The following is a 6393-nucleotide window of genomic DNA, read 5'->3' on the forward strand; positions in this document are numbered from 1 at the left end:
ACTTCCCTCTGCCCTCAAACCCATCGTTAATGTCTGTATACGTTGTATGCCAAAAAAGAGTAATTAAGAGAAGTGCTTCTCCTCAAGGTTAAGGACGGAGAACTAATATAAATGTTGGGATCTCTCGGAACTATCTAGGATTTAGATAAAAATTTAGATGGTTTGGATATTTTTAGGAAAAAGGTAGATAGATATCCGTCCTAGAGCCTGAATAAGGGTTGGATATTTTTGTATCCATATGAATTAGATAGATACGTACCTAATTCCAGAGGAGGTTCGGAACTGCTTTTTTCTACATAGATATCCGTCCTAGAACTTTTAGTAACTAGATTCACATATGTCCTATAGATCCTAAATTCTGGAGAAGGCTTTTTAGGAGCTAGATATATATCATCCCGATATCCTAAAGAAGGTTCGGAACTTATTAGAATCTATCTAGATATCTGTCCTATATCCTAAAGTAGGGTTGGAACTTTTTAGGAACAAGACAGATGTCCGTCCTGGATTAGAAAAGACGAGTTGGAACTTTTTAGGAAAAAGACAGATATCCGTCATGGATCATAAAAGACGGGTTGGAACTTTTTAGGAACAAGACAGATATCCGTCCTGGATCAATAAAGACAGGTTGGTAATTTTAATATCCTTATATTCTCGTCCTAGATTCTGAAGAAGGTTCGGAACAGTATAAAATCTTAATAAATATTTAATATAATATAGATCCTTCAGACGGTTCGGATAGAATCAAAAACCATATAAACTCCAGAAATCATATACAATATATATACACTATATAAATCAGGACAAATATATCATAGAGGTTTCTAAACCTAGATAAATTAGTTAGAGTCTGGATTAAAGGAGAAGTACTTTAAGCAATCTCAGATCGTAAAGAGCTCCATTTCAGAAGAATAAAACAATTATTCTTATCTTTTATCTTAGAGCTCTTTATTTTTCTTTAGATGTAAATACATTGTTGCTTCATAGGCGGAGAAAGTAGTTTGGAGCCGGGGGAAGATTTTGGGAAGTAATGAGGGTTGTAGTGTTAAGGTTTATTGAAGTTTGGGGTTTGTTATGTGTTTCCTAATGTACACTCCTAACCCATTGTTAACGGGAGCTAATCACCTTTTGATATTCTATGCTCGGGCTTTAGAATCATTCAAAACTTCCTTAAGCTCTAGATTTTATCACTGCATTCCCGGCTCAAGGTACAATTTACAGCAATAAAATTACAGAACAATTTGTTTCCCTTCTTATTATTATTCCTTCGATTTGTCTCACTTTTTCTTTCTCTTCCATCTTCTCTTATCCTACCTTTCATCCCATACTTACGGTGAACGGTTAGTTTTTTTCTGTTTGAATTCTATTGTTATAATTCAACAATATTTAACCTTGCGAACGTATTTCAATATAAGTTTTCAAATAAAAAGCATATGCTAACAGAAAGGGCAAACAATGTCTAATTTGTCAAATTGTGATCGAAAGTCACAGCTATCTTTTTTATTCTCTCCTTTTAATCGCAGTTAACCCGTATTTTCTCAATCTTTTCTCTGCTTTTTTCTCTCTTCCCTGTTGAGTAAGTTCCCCCTGTTTATGTTAAAATATAAGAATCTCTGGGAAATTTAAGGATCCATTAAGAAAAGTTTAGATAACGTTGATAGGTTCGATTTTATCTCCGCAAAAAATGCATATTTCACTCAATCTTGCAAATATCAAATTTTACTAAACGTCTGAAAGTGCTTTTTCTCCAAAGAAACTGATTACTTGCCTCAACCCCTAATTTTCTAATCCTTTTATCTTTGAAGTCTAGTACCTTTGAAATTTAAAACTTTGGATTTTAATGGATTGTAGTAAAAGGTTAACATAGGTTTCAGGTTGCTAATATAAAGGGATCATAAACGTGTAGTTTGTTTGTTATATTTTCTTATTTAGCCAAACAATTGTTTTTAAGTTCTGTACAAGATCAGAGATAACTATAATATCTGAATATACTTATAGTTATATACCTTAATAGCGCGCTCTATGCTTCATGACTAATTGTGCACACAGAGAGAGCATGCATGGATCATCTGTATTAATTTGGTAATATAACCAGACCTCACGAGCTCAAATATATTCAATATAGAACACTTTAATAATATTACTAAAGGTTAAAAGTTAGGATCACAGTTAACTGAAAAAGCACTAAAAGCTGATTGTTTAGATTTTGGAATAACAGTTTTTTAATGTAAAGATTAAAGGGAGTGGAATTTAGTTATATATACATATTGCATGCTTTTCAGTTTTTAATAAAGATTTAAAGTTATTTTAAGATTTATTATTCAATAATTTTACAGAATCTCGTGTGCACATGGAGCACAAGTACGTATAGTGTATAGCACTGTTTAATCCTCATAACATGACAATTTGTGAACAAGCGATAATTGATAATTGGAACAAAAACTTATCTTCAAGAGAGGTGGTATGGTTTCTAGACGGGAGGGGGGAGAGGGGTGGTCGTGAGTAGGAGTGGTCCAAAATTCCCGCCCTCTTTTGTGAATAAAAAAGAAAAGAACTTGAATAGAGTTTACAAACAGTGTAGTTCAAATATATACTGTTAGAACATCCATTCATAGAAAATTCATTCATAGAACACTCACTCATAGAACATTCATTCATGAACACTCATCTATAGAACACTCATTCTTAGAACACTTATTCATAGAATATTCATTCATGAATACTCATCCATAGAACACTCATTCATAGAGCACTCATTCATTGAACATTCATTCATAGAACACTCATTCATAGAACACCATTCATGGAAAATTCATTTATAGAACACTTATTCATGGAACACTCATTCATAGAACATTCATTCATAAAACATTCATCCAAAGAACACTCATTCATAGAACACCCATTCATAGAACACTCATTCATAGAACATTCATTCATAGAACACTCATTCATAGAAAATTCATCCATAGAACACTCATTCATAGAACATTCCTTCATGGAACATTCACTCATAGAATGCTCATTCATAGAATCAAAGAAAGCTCATTCATAGAACATTCATTCATAGAAAACTCATTCATAGAACATTCATTCATAGAAAGCTCATTCATAGAACATTCATTCATAGAACACTCCTTCACAGAACACTCATTCATAGAACACTCATTCATAGAACATCCATCTATCTTTCTAACTATCTATCTATCAAGCTTATTACTATTTATCTATCTATCTTAACATCTATCTATCTATCTAACCATTTATCTATCTATCTTACCAAGTTTATTATTTACAAGAGTTTAAAATGAGGATGCTAAACCCTTAAACCTTGCATAGTCATCATTTAATGGCAAAGACGAGTCCAGAGAGAAAAAAGACCTGAAACGAATATGAAGGAAGCTAAAAGATGAAGAAAAATTAAGTAAAGAAAAATAAAAAGTCAAGTAGGAAGCTAAAAGATGAAGAAAAATAAAAAAGTCAAGTAGGAAGCTAAAAGATGAAGAAAAATAAAAAAGTCAAGTAGGAAGCTAAAAGATGAAGAAAACTAAAAAGTCAAGTAGGAAGCTAAAAAATTAAGAAAAGATACGTAAAGAAAAAGAATGCTAAGATAAGGTAGAATGAAAAGGAGAATCAGAAAAACAAAAATGTCGAGTAACATCAAAATAAGAAGATTAAGAATTAAAAAGAAAAAATTAAGGATAAAACAAGTGAAAAGGCAAGGGAACGAAGAGAAGAATAAAACTGAAAAGAGAAAAAAAAGAATAATTAGAAGAATGACCAGATTGAAAATAATGCTTTGAGAGGGGTTAAATAAATATTCCTAATGTTTACTATCAGACTAAGCTAAGAGGAGGATGACCAGTTTGATCTATAGTAATTCAATATAATACTTTTGTCGATTCTTCATATTTATTTAAAAAATTTTAAATTTTTCAAAGGTTTAAAGTATAATGCTTTGAATTATTTTTCATGTAAGCGACCAAAGAACAAAATTGTAATGGTCATAATTTTTTAATGTTGATCGTTAAATAGTTGTAAACCATTTTACCGATTCTTCAATCTTCGAGGATCAGAAAAATATTTTAAACGAAAAGAATCTCGTTTTCAAGGGTGCAATGCAAGGAAAGTTAATTGCGGTCGTGTATACTCTGCATACACATTACAACCAGTTCTATTTGGGCGGAATTTGTGAACAATAATAGATGCATCAGTGTCCGTTTAGTATCCGAGGAGGTTAAAAGCATTAAATTTTGATAATTTTGATAATTCACATAATAGTTTCCTATGACCAGAATATTTCATTGATTTTTTTATGTGAAAGATGGATCCCATGTCAGGCTTTGACATCCGTCTTGTGTTTACATTACCGCCCAGAGACAGTACACTGCAGTACAAAAGATGTGTACACTTCTGAAATAACTTTCCTTGCATTACATCCTTGCTCGTTTTAAACATTAAACATGATATGAAGTACGCTCAATCAAATAGTAAAGACGACTACTAAAATAAAACATTTATTTCAAAATGTTCCTTAGTAATTAAGATGTTTGTAGAAATACAAAGGAAATAAAAACTTTCCACATATTCTAATTTTGTTAGATTAAATAGTCTAAGTTCAAATATACACTATCAGGTTACAAAGTTATAGGGATTAAAAAATAGAGTTTGTATTCAGTTCCTTAATCAGTGTTAAATTAAATATTCTTGAAATATATCAAAATAAAACATTCATTAAAATTCCTGGATAAACTGGCAGTAAACAATCGGAAACTTGAACTTGAAGATAAAAAGATAAAATCCTCCCCGATGTTGCCAAAGGAATTGAGTATTTGAAAGTATTTTGGTAACTTTCAAAGAAAAATATCACCTTATAATTTAAGACAATTTGATATTCTTGGAGTTTTATAAAAGTTAATACAATTTTAAATAAGGTTTCTATTTCCTTGTTCTTACAGTCATTTTGTGAATGAAAACTATAAGACACAATTTTATGCTTTGAAAATTTTTTCATGGGGGGGGGGGGTAAAACTTTTGAATTTGGTGCGCAAAGCGCTCCCAAATTTTTTTTTCCCACCCCAATTAGAAAAATACTATATTTATCAAATTATTGGTTTTAATTGGGTTTGATTTGCAGTTTCCACGATCATTTCTATTTTCTGACATTTACAAACTCCATCAAATAAAGGCTTCATTCCCTACATTTCAGCTTTCACCTTGTTTTTTATTCTTCATTATAGTCATTCATTTTACATTAACTACAAAGATCCGTAAAAAACTCAATTTATTTTAAGTAAAATAAAAAATAATAGTTTTACTCTAAGAGGAAAAAGATAAATTACTTATTTAAATCTTTAGAAAAGCTATACTCTGCAAAACTTGGAAAAAATATTGTCTTTGTTTATATATTCTTATTTCTATAATTTCTAAAAATTTCTTGTCGTCAATGTAGTATGTTAATTGATCTTAAATAAATCTAAAATGGAAATGACATTATTTAGAAGTAAAAATGTATTTTTCATTAATTTTTTGAAAATAGAAGTTCTACTTTGACAGTCTTAGAATAGGTATGAAGTATCGCAGATATTGAACACTACTATGGTTGTCGAAGATATAAAGACAAAATGTAGATATGAATGAATGTTGATTTAGATGGTTACAGATGAAGGAACAGGCCCGTAACCAAAATTTTTTCCAGGGGGGGGGGGTTTAAAGTGAGAGGGAAATGACCATCTTTCTAAAGTATAAAAACCATTTTTCCTAATTTAATAGTAAAAAGTTTAGCATTGAAATTTTTAATCCAATATATTATTTTAGTTTTACGTTTGCACACTATCTATCTATCAATGAAAAGAATCAATCGAAAATGTCGAAAATTACGTTTTTAAGCTTACCTTTTCTTATTGTTTAAAATACATTCACTAAAATTATAATTTTTCTCACATTTTGGTGGTTTTTTAACGTTTAGCTCTCGCGCTCTTGATTTCACTGCACGGAGCGCGCTATAGCTCCACGCGCCACGAAGATTCCTTCACTACTGAGTTAAGAATTTATCAAGTCAAGTGTTCGGACAAAAGGGACTCAACAGACAGACAAACAGACAAACAATAAACAAGTGTATCACACATTTACAATACAGAACGACAGCAGTTAAACAGAATACATTTTCAAAGTGTTGATTTAAAGAGGTTTAATGGCGACCTATCAACAAACTCAAAAGATTATAATTTAGATCAGACAACAAAATTATAGATAAAAAACATATACCCGGCCAGCAATGGCTCTATATTATTTAACATATTTAATATGTGTATAATAAAGATAAAAATTGTACAAGACAAAAAGAATCTAAATTTCTTAAAAAAAATTCATTTTTTTCCCATGATTTAAATCATT

At 30.6% G+C, this 6393-nt stretch overlaps 1 protein-coding gene across 1 annotated transcript in view; it reads right to left on the minus strand.

Moving 5' to 3' along the window:
• The window catches only part of LOC111697661 (rho GTPase-activating protein gacF), a 54491-nt gene extending 48469 nt beyond the window's left edge, over nucleotides 1-6022 (minus strand). The window contains exon 1 of the mRNA XM_023467737.1: nucleotides 5892-6022. The gene's annotated coding sequence lies outside the window, so the exon portion shown is untranslated. The remainder of the gene's footprint in view (nucleotides 1-5891) is intronic.
• Nucleotides 6023-6393: the final 371 nt, after the last annotated feature.

The sequence above is a fragment of the Eurytemora carolleeae genome, unplaced genomic scaffold (assembly GCF_000591075.1).
Source record: "Eurytemora carolleeae unplaced genomic scaffold, Eaff_2.0 scaffold115, whole genome shotgun sequence".
Lineage (NCBI taxonomy): Eukaryota > Metazoa > Arthropoda > Copepoda > Calanoida > Temoridae > Eurytemora > Eurytemora carolleeae.